This window comes from Manacus candei, unplaced genomic scaffold (genome assembly GCF_025592945.1).
Source record: "Manacus candei isolate 608988 ecotype Guabito, Panama unplaced genomic scaffold, ASM2559294v1 h1tg000037l, whole genome shotgun sequence".
NCBI classification, from domain to species: domain Eukaryota; kingdom Metazoa; phylum Chordata; class Aves; order Passeriformes; family Pipridae; genus Manacus; species Manacus candei.
In genome coordinates, this window is record NW_026138085.1 from 3,301,430 (window position 1) to 3,320,835 (window position 19,406).

A 19,406-nucleotide genomic window follows, 5' to 3' on the forward strand; every position below is an offset into this window, starting at 1 on the left:
GATCATATGGCATTTCAATACTGTTTTCCTGGCTGAATCAGTGGGGAGGTTATTTCAATCAGAATTGTGGATCTGAGTTCGGAGTACCGGTCAGGAAGGTTAATTTTAAGGGGTTTTAAAAATAGGATTATTTCATGCAAATAATTTTCATGGGTAGATATTCCTAATGCAACGTAATCTTTAATTATTTTAAAATAATTATGCATTAAATCTAGATAATCATGGGAAAGATGGGAAGAGGGGACAAGAAAATAACTTTATTAGTACTTGTAATTCTGGGATTTAGCCACTCTGGCATTTGGGGGACAGATTAGGAAATTGCTAACAAACATTATTTTTAAGGAATAGTTATGCACATTTTGTGTTCTACCTAATAAATATTTCCTAATGCATGAAGATACGTATGTAATGAAGTTGTTTTTACTTACTTTTATATTTTAGCAATGCACAAGACAGGGAGCTGGAAAATGCTCTTCAAGCTTAAGTCACGTACCTAGAAATAAGAAATTAATTTTTATTTACAGAAGTACTGATCCACACCTGCTCGTTATTTAATTTGTTCTTGAAATCCATCCTCTTGTTTAAAAATACCTCCAAAACTCATTCTATTAATTTTTTAGTCTCGTTTCTCACTGAGTGAAAGAATCAATTTCTAGATGATCTTTAAAGATTTTTTTTTTCTTCCTATTCCTACTTTATAAAGCCTATTTGTGACATGAAATAGCAGAAATCTCTCTCACACACAGTGGCACTTGCAGAAGGTGTATTAGAGTTGTAATAATGGGAGAGGTGTTTCCTGAGGGTAGAGAACAGAAGTTCTAGCACAGTTTGTCTCACTTTAATGGAGGAAATATGAAAAGGAAGCCACAACAGTGCCAGGAGTGGAAGATTTTAATTTTCTTTTCAGTCACTGAAGGATTTTGATCTGTGAATGCACAGATCGTGTTTTTCAGGTTTACTCTGATTAATGAGAAATTCTGACCAATCTCAGCACTGTGGGAAATGTCAGTGGTGCTTTTTGAAAAGGAGGCCTTGGAAGCACATTGGCCTTCCAAAACAGAGGCACCCAAAACTGCCAGTCTGATTTTCCTCTGCTGTTGGTTCTGCAACTGAGCTTTCTGATTCTCCCATTTCCATTCTCTGCAGACCCATTCTAATAAACTCTCTTACTTGGAACAATGAGGTCGAGCATAATTCAAATCCTGAATTAACTGCAAATCTGGCAATAGAAGAATTGATTTAATACTATGAGAGGATTTTTCAACGTAAATATATTGCATTAATGATAAAGTTCAATTAAATGAAAGAAATGGATATTGTAAGGACTGACAAATCCAAGCCACCATTGTATCTGTAAGACTAATGAAATGTGTGCACCATGAGAACCCTGTGGAGATGGAACACTGGTGCCTTTGAGAGCTACATACAACTGCTTTTATGAATATTTTAACTCAATTTTGGACAAACAGTCAACTGGGAGAACCTTAGGAGAAGACATACATCCTTCTTGCAATGTTGTTTTTAATATTACAAGTATTTGGCTTCATTGTGATGGAAATTGTGAAGCTTTTCTACCAACTGGATTTACTGCAAGACTGTTGCACTATTTCTTTGAACTTTCAAACAGAAGGAGAACTGATTTCAAATCTTAGCAGCAGCCAGATAAGTCCAACCTTAATTGTCATATACATGAAATATCAATATGGAACAACTTCAAGGCTTTGTGGCTGTGTAGACCTTGGTGCCAACATGTGGCTGAGAGTAACACACAGAGGAGCTGGGCTGTGAATCCAGGACAATATTCCTCTATTTCTGCTCAGTAATTATTCTTAGTTGCAATGAAAAAAAAAAAAGGTGTTGTTATTTTCCTATTCTTTTAATAGGAAAGGGAATAGACAAGGGAATTCCAATAATTATTTGATGTTTAAAAACATGGAAGACCATTGAGGTGTCTTTTTGTTGCAAGTACATAAATCCCATAAATATGGAAAATGTTTCCCCTGAGGGAAACAAAAAAAGTGACATATTTTCATTATGCCAAACAACTTCCTTTACAACTTTTGCCAAAAAAATTTTGGCAATATAATGCTTTATAAGGCATTTTATAGTAGTTCCTTTTCTTAAATGAACCACTTTTAACAATTAGGAAGTAAAGGAATGTGAGGCCAAATGGGTTTTTTTCTGTATTAATCCTTTAGTTTCATTTCTGGTGAAGGGAGGGAACAGCAGGCAGGTTTTAGCTGCTGTGGTTTCATACATACAGCACACACTTCCATTTGTCACATCATATGACAGCTGGAAACAAAAAATATAATTGTTCAGCATATCCAGAATAGATAACAACAGGTCATGGCTAAACTCTGCTCTCCTCTAAGTCAAAGTCAAGGAGAGCCACGTATTTGGATTTAAGTGCAAATTCAAACCTTTGAATTTAGCTCATCTTTCTTCTAAGTAGTTCTGGCAAATGTATTTTCTTTAGTGGTTCTTCTCAAGCAGAAATAGATCCAGAAATCCAAACTGACTCATGAAGGGAAGGTAAAATTTTGCTCACAACATTTTAAAATTAATTTGAAGATTTCCTGATTATCAGAGACATTTCCAAAAATACTGAAGAATTCTACTTGGTGATATAAAAATATTTATCTTGCTTTTAGCTCAACCGTCTTTCATAGATATTTATCTGGAACTTTGGTTAAATTTGCAGCCCCTGAGACAGTCAAAGAAAATACTGTTAAGGATTAGGCAACACAAAAAAGTGTTAAGGATTAGGCAATACGACATTAGACATAACCTTAATTTTCTTTCAAGGTCATTAGAATTTTTATTTTGCCTTTTTTAATTTTATTTCCTTATATTTTAATGTTTCTTTATTTGAAATTAATTATAATATTTAACATATTCAGCATACACTACTGGAAAAGGTCTCTGCTCTCTGTGTCGATGGGGTTCTCTTGTGACACAAGCACTGTTAATAATGCTGAGCCTAAAAACAAACGGTTTCAAAAATTGAATTGGGAATAAATCTGAGTATGTGTTCATTTTTCCACTTACATGTTACAATATTGGCTAATCAGGTACCAGTGGAGCTTGTGCACTACAAGCCATCACCTATTTTGACCTGAGTCTTCACACAAAGTATTAATTTCCTTTGCTGCCCGACAGAGCAGTTGTGCTGTCACACAGAGCTGCTGTGCTCTGCACTAGAAAAAGGTGGGACAGACATTTCAGCAGAAGCACAATTTAAATGTCTGGCTTGTCATTTGGTTCAGCAGCACCTTTGTGCCTCTGGCACGTGAAATATGTTTTTTAGCTCTTTAGACAAAAACTGACATTTGGTTTTGCTGCGAAGGCTCAGCAAAGGAAAGGCACCTTGGAAGGGTCACCTGTGTTAATGCAGAGGAGTCTCAGGCTCAGTGGACACAACTGAGCCACAGAAATGAAGATAAAGCAAATGAGAGTGTTTAACCCCTGTGCTGTCCCTGCCAAAACACTTCTCTCTGTACAAAACACTCACCCTTTTTTGTTCAGCAACCGGAGCAACTTTTCCAACATATTGTTGGTTTATTTTCCCAGTCATGCAAGTTCCCAGGGACCCATCATTGATCCACACAGGGTCACAAGAGCACAGTCTGGCTTCACAGTCCACTGAAAATTAGCCTAAATATCTACAGAATATTTTTAATACTTACAAAGTTTTATAAAAATACCATTAACCAATTCAAGTTACATCCTTCTGGAAAGCCAGACAAGTGCTCTGACCCAGTTTTATATATTTATTTATCCACTTTCTTTTCCTCCCAATTAAGTGGAATCCACACTGTTCTCCTTTGCTTTTGGAAGCTGCCAAAATATGAAGTGATCTCTGAGAGAACAATGAACATCATGCAGCAAAACCTGAACAAAGTTCTATCCTATTTCATGGAGTACTAAGTCTAGTATGTTTTGAACTTCCAAAATTTAAGATACATCTCATAAGAGAACCTATTTAAAAATCAAAAGCCAGTTTTGCTGGATTCAACATATAAATATTATACTCCTTATAATAACTGAAAGGTATAAATTTTGCACTTATCAATGTAATAATCAGATTTCCTTAAAAACAGATGAACTCCAAATGTCTTTATCATTACCATGCTGGTATTTTCCATTATTTGCATTTGCTGGCAACCTTTTTGTCCTTCCAGGAGGGAACACTTGTGCTTATTTACACAAAATAAAGACAGCTTCACTTTCTAAGTTCAATATTTTGGGCAAGCAATAATATACCAGTGTGCAGGCCAGTCTTAGCAGGAAATAATCCCAGTGCTGATCACAATGAGACGACTCGTGGTATCAGCTCATTTGGAGAAGTTTAGTAAACATGTTATCTCCAGCACAGGTCTGAGGTAATGTTTATGAGTTCAGTCTGCCCTGTTTTGCCATTATTGGTGATACTCTTGTTATCAAAACAGCTCCAAAGTCTTTTCTTCATCATAACCTTCAGAAGGTCACGTACAGATGATGTTTCATCATTTGAACAGTATGTTTAAAGAGAAATCCCTCATGCTGTCAGAACACTTTCCTGAATTTAAGTTTTTAAATCTTGTTTATAATGAAACTGGAACAACTTGATCCTGCAGAAAGCTTTTAGGTGATAATCTGATCTCTATGTAAGTAGGTTCCATTTTGCCTAAATGGTGAATATGTCAAGTTGTATGCTGGATTATCTGTGTCTAAATAATGAATATGTCGAGCTGTATGGTGGATTATCTATCTATCTGACTGCAAATGCTTACTTAACATTGTGGTTAGATGGCCATCTATATTTGTTAACATAAGGACCAACACATGTCCTCCAGGGCACCTGAGTTAAGTCTGACTTATAATCACCAAGGGAAAAATTTATGGAGAGTCAGTTAGAAGGAAAGAGTAAAAACCATGTAGTCTGTATAACATATTTTATCAAGGTTCTGAAAGGCATCAGGTTTGTTAGTACTCTTTTTACACTCAATACGTTTTCTGTTTCAAACAGTGCCTTTAAAGTGCTTAAATTGTAACTACAATCATGTCACAGACACTTTTCTCCCTTTAATTTCTGGTCTTGTAGACAATCAGTTTAACTGAGCTCGGTCTAATCCTGACACCCCCAACACCAGGAGAGATTTGGAGGCTGCAGTGGCTCCATCTCCTCTGTGCTGATGGGAGGGTCTCTGCTTATGTGTCACCATCTAGAACTTCATAAGGAATGCTGCTGAGGCCACAGAAAATCAACCCAGCTCCTCAGTTCTCAGCTGAGCTGGGTCAGTGCTTGTAACTGTTTGTAACAATGTTCCTTTAACCCTTTTTCTTCGAGTTATAACTGAATATGCACATCAGAGGGATCTGATGGATAAGGGAGTACAATTTGTAGTTATTTTCAGGGCAAATCAACCCTTCAAATTTTTCAGCACATATAGGTACAGGATATTTATTATATGGAAACTCACAGCTACTGCTCTCACACCTCGGGGTCATAGGGCAAGTTCTCTATTCAAGATCTTCTCAGCAACTTCTCTAATTACCTCCATAGACAGAAATTTCTTTCCAAGCTGGTCTTTTTCAGATTGTTCAAATATCTTCTATTTTTTTCTGCCTTTTGCTTGTGGTTAAGGTCCTTAGGGATTTCCTTCATTACTTGCCCACGAGAGCTTCAGGCAGAACACCCAACACTTTTTATTTACTATGTACTTCATCTTTTATCATTTTTGTCTCAGCTGCTTCAAAGTAGAGGATCCAGGTCTATGTATAAAACTACTGAACTTAGCTCTGTGTCTGAGATCTGACAGGGTCAGAGTTGTGCCCCTTCAGAAGCAATGAGTCTGCAGTAGGAGAATGAAACCAAACAAAAGAATTGCTCCATTGCCAAGAAACAGGATCTGAGATGATAAATTAAATAACTATTATTAATTACACTTATCTAAGGATTACTATACCAGTAATTACACTAATCCATGAGGATTACTGTATACCAAAATCTTATCTTAAAAAAAGGCATAAAACCAGTTACATAAGAAGTTCCAGTGGCAGCTTTCAAGCCTGCAGTGTCTGCAGACACTTCTACCAATAAGACCCCCAAAATATGTGACAAGCCCAGACAATCTGCTGAAGTCACTTTACATTTTCAATTTTCAGGTCTCTCAGAAGTCAGGACCAAGACAAGTGAAAAGACATGAAAGATCAGGCAGGAAAACTGCTGAAGAGTCCCAGGGCCTTGAGGAACAAGCCATACCTGTTCTGCTTTAGGGAAAGCAAAGAGACTGTCCTCAGCTAAGCTTTGTTTGTGAAAAATAACAGTGTCAGTAAGTAGGATTGATTTTCAAGAAGAAACTTGTGCTTTTTATGTCAGTAGACCTGCTTTTCAAATTATTTCTAAATACATTATTCCATACTTGAAAGAAAATTCAGTCAAGCTCTTGGGGTCTTTTGGGTTTGGTTGTTTTGTGGGGGCTTTGCCTGGTTGAAGGCCTGATCAGGTCTTATTTCCTGATCTGGAAATAAGCATTTGATCATTTAAAAGTAAATGTTTGGCTTTCCATCAGGCAAGTAGTGGAAAACGGAGTTCTTTTTCATAGTCAGCTACAAACTCTTCTAGTTCCTTTTTTACTTGGCTTTTTGCTTATTTGTAGAGGTGTTTGTTCATCCTGTGTGTCAATTATTACAGAGAGAATACAAGAATTCTTGAAAATATGTATGAGGAAGTAGAGTATGGAGAGCTTGGAAATTTCACACACAAAAAGACTGGCTAAGGAATATTTATACCTACTCTTGAAAAAATAAATACGTGGACTATTGCCTATTTTTCAGGAATTTTAGAAGGTACAAGAAAAGGGCATTGGTTTTCTTTTTATATGATATTAAAAATGCACACTTCTTCTATATTTAGTAACACTAATCCCTGTAATGGGGATGGTTTTGGGGTTCATTGGCATCAGTCATTCCATAGATATTTGCTCAGTGAAGTACAATTACAAGTTTCTAGTCAAGGCTGGCAGGGTGGGGATGCACCACAGGAATCCAGGATTCCTGTTTGAGCAGCTGGAATGGAAATCCATAGTGCCAAGCTCACATTCATTTTGGCATTGCCATTCCAACTGCCCATGGCCAGCCCATGGCCAGCCAAGTGCTGTGTGCCAAGCATGGCACAGGCTGGAAGGAGCTTCATCAAACACTGCCCTGGCTCTGAGTCCTGCTCCTGGTGACACAGCTCAGTCTTGGAAGGAGGGACAGGCAGCAAATGTTCCAAAACTGCATGGACAGATGGGAACCTTTGCCTCTGGTCGAGGCAGCAGAAGTTCTTTCAGACTTTCTACCAGCAGAAATCACTCCCAGCACACCTCTGCTTGTAGCTGCTGTCATTTATCTTCTCTAGGAACCCCTTGGAATTAGCATAAGCACTGTGGAGCAGGAGAGAAGACAGATGGCTGGAATGTCTTCTCATATCCTGTCAAATCCAAGCCTTACAGTGGCACAGAAACACGTGGGACCCAACCAGCTCCTTCCTCTCTTGTTCCAGTCTGTTTGTCTCTGATGAACACGCTGTGCTATAAATTGATTCCCAGAGCAGTGAATGAAAAATGAGCAATTAGGCAACACACTTCACCTAACCCTATTCCCACCACTGTCCAGCTGAGCTCATGTGAAACAAATCATTTAAGAGAGACTTTTAGACAAGAGTCACTCCAGTGACTTTCCTTTTCTGATGTTAAAAATACCCCAACTACCAGACTCAACTTCTGTCAGTCTTCCTCCTCTTCGCAGCACTTGCTCTAACCACTTGCAATTGCTGTTTTGCCAATATAGACACATTTAGTTCTCTTAAGAAATCACTTCAGATGAGACACCAGGCAGGCAGATCTGTGCAGCAGAGGATGTGTCAGTCACTGTGCTCCTTCCCAGCGTGGAGGGGACCAGGGCCATGCCTGTCTCATGCAAAGGGAGCTGGTCAATGCCTGAGTACTGGAAACATGATTCTTCCCATTCTGCAAATTATTTCTGTGCTCAAATCTAACTACAACAGTGTTTGTAGGAAAGCCACCCTACTTCTACTCCCAGCCATTGGCACTTCTGTACGTGATTCTCTAGATCTTTTGAGGAGTTCAGAGGGAGAAATGAAGTCATTTGCAAGGACTTAGATGCCCAGTTCTTTTTGGAACATCCAAAACACATAGAGGGCTTTGAAATGCTCATGCCTAAGCTGATAATTTCCATAAGAAAAAAAAATTCATTAAAATGTCCTTTTTTTTTTTACAGTAGCTGCATAAAAACCCCCGACTCCCAAACATGTATTATGCACCCTCAAGAGGGCAGCATGGGATTTCAAGAATCACCTTACTAATGCCTTGGCATAACAGCAGGCTCTAATGACAGCATGGAATTAATGCTGTAAACGTTAATTAAAAAAAAAAAAGGGCAAAATTTAAGGTAAATCCGTGGCAGTATCACCAGCTCAGCTGCCCATTGCTGCTGTTCATGTAGCACCACCCAGCAGCAGGTGATGCAGGACTGCAGTTTCCAGGGCAGTTCTTGCTTAACCAACACCTACTATGAGAAATCTGTTCAAAATTGTGACAGACCTGTGTCCAGGGAAAGGAAGAATCTAGTTCTGGGATGATGAGATTCTTACCTTCTTTCAAATGGTAGGTAGAAATTTAGGATTAGAGGTACGCTGACTGCAAGGGGATCCCACTTGTAACTGAGTACAGTTGACTTTAGTGGCACTGCATCATTTTATCCTGCCCTCTTAAAAGACTTTTTCCCTCTCACTACTTATCTTGGAAGACCATTTCAGAATTTCTTTGCTCTGAATGACCTTACATAAAAATTCCAGTGTAGATTTATTCTTAGCCAATTTATATCTCCTGGTTCTTGCGCCAGCATTATCAGTGGGCCCCTACACTGCTTGTGTTTTGTTCAATTAAACATGTTTCTATCTTTCATGCTCTGACAAAATCTTCCAATTCCTTGATCATTTTAATGATCATTTTAATTAATGATTATTTTAATTAATATCCTTCCTCAAGCAAAGATGATAGACAATAATTCCACATGAACAATCTCCAGGTCACTGTCCTTAATACTTCTTCAGGTGCATTGGAAATTCATCAGCCTTTTTGAGCTCTAATGAGTTAGGGATGGCAATGTTATCATGTGTTTTGAAGACTTGGAGGAGGAATAAACTTGGGAATTAGCTGCAGGTACAGCCTCCAATTCTGCCATCACAGTGCAACAGGCCAGGACAAACAAGACACATCTCATGTATCTTGTTTTAGAATGGTGATAATATCCACCCATGTAACTGATACCAGAACTATAAAACTATATAGAAATATAATACATACCATAGGTCTTAATAGGATACTTTTCATCTCACCAAAGTAGTGTATCTACTGTAATTCCCATAGTGATGTCCAAGGGCAACTAAGTGTTTTGATACTGATACATCACTCCATAACCCACAGTACTTCATGTACTATGATAACTCCTTTTTTCTATTGAGTTTTCCAAACTAAACCCTCTCTCATTCCAGGATAATGCCTTCTGTAATTGTTCTTTAAATCGGTGTGACCAGTTTCATCATAAATCCTGTGTACTAAGGAGAAAATATCTAGCAGCACTTTTATGACTGCTACTTCTCAGCATCTTACTCTCAAATGTAGTGCAGTACAAAATAAAAACTAATTACTTCCTGATTTTTTGCAGGTATTTTTATCGTTGTTGATATTTTTAGGTTTGTTTTGGAGAAAGCATTTGGCCTGAAACACAAAGGACTGCTGCTGTCATCAGAAAAGTGCCCAGGGAGATAACCCACAGCATTTCTCATAGTCAGGATCTCACTTATGATATCCATCCCAAATGTATCAAATCTCCCCAAATTATTTGTGCTCAGCACTGGGTGTTTTGATACCACAGCAAATTATCTATGGCTGTTCTCCCTGGGAACATGAAAAAACACTTTGTGAAACAACACAACACCCAGACTATTTTCAAGGCTCCTTTCATCTATCAGAACTTTACACTGCCTCTTCTCTTTCTAAGGAGGAATTTGTCCTGGTCTCCTAAATTTTAGTGGGGGAATCTGTTTTAAGACTTCTACATCTAAAATAACAATCCTATTAGATACTCTTGATTTTACAAGGTTCCTTCACATGTTTCATCATAGATCTGATGTGAAATAAAGCAAACACAAAAAAAGCTTCCAGACTGAATCACCTTAGAGCTGAAGAGAGATAAAACACACCTGACTTTAAAAAGTAACTACATTTTCATAGCTGACCTATCCAAGTGGGCTCTGCAGTTACATAATTCCTAGGAATTTATAAGTAGCACTTCTACATGCCTGGATCACTGATTCATTCTGGTACTATTTAATGCTCCTGCTACTTCTAAATTATGGACTGTGCAGATGCAACCTACAGCCTTGCTGACATTTAGCTGACTCCTCTCAGGTTCTGATCAGAAATCAGCTTCCTTGCAGAGAGGGATGAGCACACTCACATCTATGGACTACTTCTGGCAGCTTTTTTTTCTAGTTGAGAAAGGCAAACAGAAAACATAACAGACTGTGACTCTTCAGAATAAATCCTTGGCTCAGACCTGCAACACTAGAACAGCTCTTCTGGTCTGGCTCCAGGAAGCTGGGGAAACTTCAGCTGGAAAAATTTCTTTCTTTCAGGCTGATCTCAATATTTCATTGGCCAGGTACACAGCAATATTCAGGTACACAAAGGAGTACATATTATGCTGTTTGCACACATGCAATTCCATTATGGTACCAAAAAATAGTGGAGGTGGGATTACTCACTACTTGTTTATCCTGTTGAGAAGTCTGCCATGAGCTTAGTCCTGTACTTCTTTCACTTCCCAAACTCCTCCTGAATCAGCTTCAGGGTGTGACCATTTTATGTTGGACAAAGGCAGGGTGTCAAGAGGCTCCCTGAATCTCTTCCCCAAACCCCAAACCTGAAGAAGGTTAAAGGAGATGGAAATCTGCTTTGACACTTGCCAGATGGAAAAGCTTAAAACTGTATCCTCTGAAAAGAAACAGTAGAAAGACACATCTCTAATTACATTTTCCTCCACCCCCAACACAGGTACTGTACCAAGATTACTGTTTCCTGAGGGCTGGATACACATTCAGCTGGAAAATGCAAAGTACTTTCTCCTCAGGATGTCCTGTTTCAAACCTGCATTGGAAGTAGCACAAAGCCAAATCAGCCCCTTGTTTTCCTGCTTCATCCCAGGTACCTGGACTGTACATCCACCTGCACCCTCCTGCTCCCAACCCCAAGCTTTACTTGACTGGACTGCTGGCTTTGTTGGCAGTTAGCAGGTTTTACACTGCATTATTTATTACCTTGAGAAAAATCAAAGGATCTTTACTGAAAAAAACATTAAGTAAGCCAACAAAAAGAAGAAGACCTTTCCACATTTAAGGCATATATTTCACAACTTCCTTTATATATTTATATATATATATATATATATGTATATATATATATAAACCTTGATCTGAGAGCTCAGCTAAGTCATTTAGTAATGTCTTCTGTCTTCTGTTAAAGTCTTTTTGGTATTCTTGTTGGGTAAAATTAACTCAAACAGAAGGTTTGTATATGATGAACAAGATCTTTGGCTGGTGGGTGAAAGAGATAATAAACAGCTTTTGCACTCTGCCTTCCAAAGGCTGAAAGCACCAGCTCAGGCCAAAACACTCCAATTATGAAAGCACATTGGAAAAGGAGTTGAAGAGAGGTGGGCTCTGAAAGAGACATCATAGGGCAAAATAATACAGATTAACAAATTTCTGTAGGAGTCCTGTTTCTAACATGTGTTAAGATTTCTATCATCACTGATGTTAATAATTGACATGTAGTACAGTGGGAGTTAGATAACAGCAGGAAGGTTCAGGCCAGAACTCATTTCATTTTCCAGAGTTGTAAGGCACTGGGGAGTGGGGAAATGCAGAACCATTTCAGAGATGATCTTGCTTCACTGCCTTACACATCGAGGAACTTTATTCTGTCCAGAAAGATTCGTGCTCGTGTCACGCAACAGGACGTGTTCTTCAGAGGGCTGAAAGGAACAGGAAGTTAATTCTGTGTTCATGAAAGTGAGGAATTAATAGCAAAGCCTTGAGTCAGATATAAGCTGCACGGGTATTGTGCAAGCCTCATCACACAGCACTGCCATCTCAGCCCAATTTATGATCTGGAACACAGCAACTTTTACAGCTCTGCTGGAACTGCAACTTGCACCAAAGCACACGAGGATTTTATAAATACAAGGGAAAGAGGTAGAAGCTCCAAATTTCTTTTACTCTTTCACCTGGCTCAAGTATAAGCTGGATGAGTTCTGATGACACACTGCACCTCCAGATTCTGCAGGTCACATTGCCAGTGTTTAATTCAGGGTTTAAATACACTCACTCTATATTCCCTGAACTCAGAATGTATGTGGAAGCCAAGATTAGCTTTCTAGCAAAAGTAAGTACAATTAAATGAACAGGATCAGCTTGAGCCTGGGTATGATCTGTGTGTTCATGTGGGCAGGCCATACTTTAATTTTAATTTTCACCATCATATCTGATTGGGGCAACATTTTTATCGGCCTCCCGGAGTGCCAGAAAATCTCAGCCCACGAGATCAGTGTCCTCTGTGTACAGCTTGAAAGCCCCCAGAATTGAGGAATTGCTTTTCTTTACCCTGCCAGAGTCCCTGATTCCTGGTTCATACCACCAAAAGCCAGCTCAAACCAGAGGTGAATCTACTTCACGATACGCCGAACGGCAATCGCTCTGATTCGCCCCGTGTGTTCTTATCTTACAGTTGGCCATTAATCACCACCCTGGCAATCAAACACGGAGGTATTTGCACATTCTCTTTGAAAACCCATCTCAATTTCCTTTTACTTGAACTGCCCTGTCCTTTGCCACACCCCTCGGTGCATCAATGTGCACAGCACGCAGTGGATATACCTGAGGAGTCTGATGACTCACCCCAGCCAGGGAACACCAGGGAAAGAGGTGAGATTGAGAAGTGTGATGCAATTAAAGGCAGAGGGCTGTCTGTTCATTAGCAAACAGCCACATTTGCATGGTGAAGGTAGTTATAGGATCATGACTGTCATGGCTGAAGGCCAGGTGCTGTTCTCAGAAACGTGAAATTCTCCTCAGTGTGTGACCATGTCAGCTACATGAGTACCAAGTCTGTTCTAGGCACCAAAATCTGGGAAAATTGTAAATCTAATTCCATCTATTTGGTGTATATACAATATATAAAATATACACAGTTTTTGATGCCTGTTAGCTTAGCCTTTGTGGCTGTTGAAATCTAGCTTATTCTCTTCTATCTGGAGGAATTTTGTTCTTCACAGAGAGGCCAATTGGGAGAGGCTGATTTTATGGGAACAGCAGGGCACATGAATTGGTCTCCTATCTAACGTTTATAGGGAAGGTTTCCTTGGTTTCAGCACAGCTCCCAGGTACAGTTGAAGGTACAGTTTCTCTGTATTGCCATTAAGCTTAGAGTACTTGGGTTTTAGAACAAATATCTAAGATTCCCAAAGCCATCCTTGTCCCTAATCATATAACCTGCAGGGATTGCTCTGTTACCTTCCTCACATCATGATGGGTTTTTATCTGTTGGGTTTAGTACTGAAATGTTTCTGCCACTCTGTGATGTGTTTCCACTAGGAATGAATAAATTTATTTTGCAAATATGAAGAGATTGCTAGGCTGCCATGTGTCTGAGGGACAGCCACATTATTGCCTGAAATAGTCTCTGCTCACTTACATTTTCAGCCTTACATTTATGCATCACCTGTATTAATGTGGTGTGTAATACCTCTTCTCCTGAACCCATATGAGGACTGAGCTCTGAGTCTGCAAAACTTGCATTATGAAGGAAGGAAAATGAACTAACTAATACTTTATTCAAAGTTTTACCGGCAGATCTTCTGTCCTGATGATTTAACTGTTATTTACACTGAAACCAACAGGCAGGATGATTGCAGCCCATGACTCCCAAGGGAGCAGCCATGGAGTTATTGCATTCTGCACGATGTTATGGGTTGGCAACAGCTCCAGTGTGCTACACAGATCACTTCAATCCCCTGTGTTTACCCTATAAACAAGAAAGTGCTCCACACTGTTGTGCTAAAGAAAGCAGCTGAAATCTAAAGCGGCTCAGTCCTGTTCAAGCTGTCCCCAGACACACTGCCTTCCACGAGGCTTTGTTTCCATTGCTTTGGCAATGAAAGCTGGCAGCAGATGCCACACTTGCACCCAGCACATTAATCACTGAAAGAAAACAGTATTTCTGCAGCTCTGGCAATTTCTGTGCTACACAAAAATAAGGCTTCCTGCTTTCCTGTTAACCCTGTACTCCATGTAGGATCCCCTAAAGCACTTGGTTTCTTTGCAATGGTGTATTTCTGCTCTAGGAGTGTGTGCCTGGTGTGGATTCAATTAAGATCTGAAAACATCCATCTGGTGCCTGATTCAGAATTTAACTTGTGGCAATAAGCACAAACACTGTGTGACAGGTGCTGGGATGTTTCTGAGAAATTAAAGGCAATTTTGATGCTGGTTTTCACAGAACAGTGGTAACAACAACACCATCCCAAGAGGACTGATTTCTGGCATTCCTAGCTACACTCCAGCACTCCCAACACTCTGTGCTGAATGCCTGTAGGGCACCAGGGAATTCCTGGTGTTTGTGCCATATATGCCCTTCACAGATGCATGACCACTGGCACTCATCTTGTGACAGGGGGACATGAGAGGGGTGTAAGTGCAGAGCCCTCCAGAGACCTAACTAGCCCTCAAACAGGCCTTTTCTTCTTCCCACTCCTCCTTTATGTTTTTTTTTATTAGTGGTTCTCTTGAGACAACTTTCTCCCTTGAGAACAAGCTGCCCTGCACACACTGTTGTGACAGAAACTGCTTCCAGCTCCATTCTGTACCTGAGAGCTCCAAAAATGTGGGTTCCCTGCACTATTCCTTTGTGCCATGCAGCACATGGCACACTGTGGACACCCCTCCAGAAGGCAGGATGGCATTGTTTCAGTGGGTAGTGGGTGTTAAACCAGTGTTAACAAATCACCTGCTCTTCAGCCAAGCTGCATTATTGCAGATGATAATCACAACATTCATATTGGTGTATCCCCACATACAAAGCTTTGGCTGTGTTTCTGAGGAAGAGTAAATCAGAGAAATGCAGTTCATGCTGTGGAGGTACCAATCCATGACTGAGGGAGCCATCAAGTACAGGCCTTCTTAAAACATTTTACTGATCAAACAACCCATTATTCATATATAATTACTTTATCTCCTGCAGTGGAAAAAAAAATCCCTGAAGTCAATCTATCAAACTCAAAGGAGACATCAGTGATGGATGGAATCCTCCTCGTGATTCTATTATTTACACTCCAGGTGGCACAGAAGGATGGACCTGCCTGGTGACCAAATCAGTTGGGCTGCAGAATTACAGAAAAGTGTTGGTAAGAGCTGGGTATAACAAAAGAGATGAATAGCAGTCCTTGGGGTAGGGTTCCACATCCTAGTCTACAAACACTACATTACCACAGAAATCTCTATTTTAAGAGATATAGAACATTTTAAGAGATTTAAAGAGATACAGAATATTTTAGTGTGTTGAATTAGGCATACCTTTTTTCCCCCCTCCAAACCTAGTTTTCAAATTGCTTTCTGCCTAAAACAGGTGTTTTCTAGTAAGAATAGACTCATCCTGTGTGATGTTTCCTTGAATTTCTGTGCAATTTCTAAGTTCATTATTCTCTCTGCCTTTCTCCCTTTCTTTCTTTCTCTCTTTCAGTTTTTCCTTTAATGAAGATATTTACAGCTGGGAAACTCCATTCTTGGTGGAATCCACTTGCAGTTAAAATACAGGGTAGCTGCATCAGTAAATATGTGAGAGTGTGACTATATTCCTCAGGAGCTGCAGCTGCAGTGCTGCCAGGTTACCAGGGGCTCTAACCATGAGATGATTTTGCTGACTTGTATGTGTCAAAATAGCAAATCACCAAACAGAAGTCAGCAAAAATAATAATAAATAAAATAACAGTAAGGAATGGCCAGGACAAAAGTTATCTACCCAACCATCACTAGCATTTGCTTTTGCTGCAGGTCCCATCCACAGGAGCTGTCAGGGAGCACTCTGTTCTTGTGTTCTACAGCACTTTGGAATGTGTGGCTGAATCCAAACCCACAAACACTTGACAGTGCAGAGGGACATATCTCTGCTTCTGTAACTCAGTGCTTTGTAACAATATCCAACTTCTGAATGTCCTTTAAATGCAATAGTGCCTTGAACCTTTTATACCACAACCCCCAGGCAGCAAACTGAAACACCAGTCAATTTGTGATTAGAACATAGATCAGAATTACTTTTTTATGCATAACACGATACCAAAAGCCTGAATTTGCTGCCATTTACATTAAGCCTCATTCTTCCTGACCCTTTCCCTGAACATGGATGCTGGCATGGACTTCAGAGGCTGCCTGTGTACAGAAGAATTAAGAACAATGAGTCAGCCTTTCTGCTTTAATAAGAAAAGAAACAAACTTGTAAAAACACTGGAGTGATTTTTAGTGTATCAGACAAGGTTATCCAAATAAAATACAATAGCCCTGTGATTTCATAAAGCCAATTACATCTAAATAACCACACGCAGAGGTGCGAGCTGTTCTTTGCCAGTTACTCATTAACCAATCTTCATTAATCATAAAAAATGGTTTTACATGATTCTGGATTCTATAACTGCAATCTCCCAATCAGTGTTTTGCTCAGGTGGCCTTGATCCAGCTCCCATCCCTTCTTCCCTTGCTAAGATATTTTGCAATAGCAGCTGATGAGTGAAAGGTACAGAAAGAGGTTTGTGCTACACGTGAAATCTTTTGCAGATTAATCTCGACATTTCGGGAGTTAATCTTAAATTTTATAATTAGATACAAGAAAAGTTTCCATTTACCAATGAAAAAATCAAAAGATATTTTATATACTTGTCATCAGAATATTTAGAGCGGTTCATTACCCTTGGGAATGTCTTTTATAACACTTTCCAGGGTAAGTGCAAAATGGAAACAAATTATAAAACAAACTAAATGCATTTCGTTTGTTACAAGGACTGACAAACAGAACTGAGTCAAACCAAAAATCAAGGCTGCTTCCCCACTTTTCAGACATAATCAAATCATACCCCAGAATAAATGGAAAAATATTAATATTAAAAACTCAATCCTGTGACTCCAATACCATTTCATCTGTAGCAGCCACCATTCCAACTCTGTGCTAGGTTTTGTTCCTTTCAGTCACATGATGTTATTCAGAGTAGAACTTGACTCATCAACCTAATTGACTTGTATCAATCACTAATCACTTTGCATTGACACTTTTAATGAACTTCCAGCCACGGGGTGGTTTCAGCAATCCTTTCCCTGGAGCTATTATGGCAATCACACCTGGCAGCTCCAACGTGTTCCTCAAATCCAACACCCCAAGCCTAAAAACCTAAAGGTGACTTTGTTCTCTTTTCCCAGAGAGGGAATGGCAGAAGCTCAACCTCTGAGGTTGCTTAAATGCTACCCTTCTGCTCTGTACCCATGGCTTGGTGCTGGCTGCTCTTACCCTTGCAGAGGGGCACAGGTAACACATGTTATCTCCCAGGCAGCTGCTTTTGGGAGGCAAAACCAACCAGTGCTCTGTGGACTGGCCAGCAGGACACTGGGGAATACAAAGCAGGGGTGGGCCCTCCCCATGTCCCAGTATATCAAGGTTTAAGCTCTGTTGACTCCAGTACAGTGGCCTTAGTCAAGATTTTTTCATGCCTCAGAGAGCAGTACAGCTGCTAAACTTTCTTTAATAAGGGTTTTATAGCTGGGGAAGCTGAAGAGGAATTAGCTGAAAGGAGATGACTAACTTCTGGCCTTATTAAGCAGCAATCTATTATAATTCAAGCTGTAACATTGTTTTGCTCTAGCATGAATGAGGAATGTTGGTTTAAGTGATTTAGCCAAGTCACTGAGGCTGTTTCAGTCATTCCATGCATTTTCTCTGGCCTTATGGGTTTGCTTTGTATTCAGGAAGCCAAATTAACTGTGATCAGTCTCAGGAGGAAGTCCTACATTTCCAATTTCCCATCAAGTCAAACAGATCTTCCCAGGACTGAGGGGCAATATGGTCTTTATAAAGCTCACCTTTGGATTTCATAGCTTCTTATTTTGAATGAAATTAATTCCCTATTACCTTATTGAGCCCATGTTGGAAATGTTAACAGAATATCCTGTTAAAGAAACCACAGGTGATGGGAAGTGGCCACACTCTGGAATCTCAGTAAAGTGGCACTGAAGATTCTTCAACAGAATATATTTTAGCTTTGCAGACCAATTTTATAGTAGTAGAGTACAAAAAATTCTTTTATTAAAGATCAATTTATTCTTTTTAAGTGACGTGTCTGGTCTTACTATAACTCTTAGAGGAATAGTCATATAGTAATCATGAGTCAGTATTTAGGTAACACTATTTCCACAACATCACACAACTATTGTTTTCTAAAAAATGCTGGTTTTTTACTCTAGTTAAAGCTTTCAGGCATACATACCTAAATTTCATCTCAGTTGCTAATGGAATATTTAATCTTAAGCACCTATAGGATAGAATGGAAAGTTTGGGGTTTTTCTGAAAGACCTGAGTGTCATCAACTGTTTTAATTACATTCTGCCTCCTTATCTTACCCCCACTTAAGATAGAAAAAAACAGCTTTCGTTTTGTTCTGGGGAAAAGCTTTATGGGGAGATTCTCATTGTAAAAGGAACCCCTTCTTGATGAGACATGGTGTATAATAAATAATCATAGGTTTGTTAGATTATGAATGACAACCAAAACAGACAGGAAAATAATCTTCCATTTGAAGCTACAGCAAATTCTCACAAACCTGAAAGACAGCCATTCATCTAAGAACATCCAAGGAAAATTTCACTCTGACAACAACAGTAAGACACCAGAACTATCATTGTTTATAACTTCATCCTTTCTGATTTCAACCAACTCCAACTGGAGTTTTGGAGGACCAAAAAGCCTTCTTACTTCTTAGGTACAGCACTGTGCCCTTGAGGGATTTGAAGCCCAAGTGCCTCAGTTTGGAAGCCATGAGTGCTGTGCCAGCCCTTGAAGCCTCTAATGTGATCCCAGCTCCGGTCCCACCTGTCTCTGCAGGTGTTGTACAGCTTTATTATTGCAAGAATTCAAGTAAAAGAGCCCTGCTATTCTTCCCACTAACCAGGAGACTGAGTAGTCCCTGTTGAGGCAGAACAGGAAATGAGACATTTTCCAAATGAGACATTTTCCCTCTGAGAAGGAGGGCCAGGTGATCAG

At 39.5% G+C, this 19,406-nt stretch overlaps 1 long non-coding RNA gene across 3 annotated transcripts in view; it reads left to right on the plus strand.

Moving 5' to 3' along the window:
- Positions 1–19,406, plus strand: part of LOC127473750 (uncharacterized) — a 39,585-nt gene that overhangs the window by 89 nt on the left and 20,090 nt on the right. Inside the window, exon 2 of one of the 3 annotated variants that reach the window (XR_007905582.1) lies at positions 6,151–15,513. This is a non-coding gene — a long non-coding RNA (uncharacterized LOC127473750). Of the gene's footprint in view, positions 1–13; positions 15,514–19,406 lie in introns of those variants that run through there. The other 2 variants (XR_007905583.1, XR_007905584.1) reach the window with 2 other exon arrangements.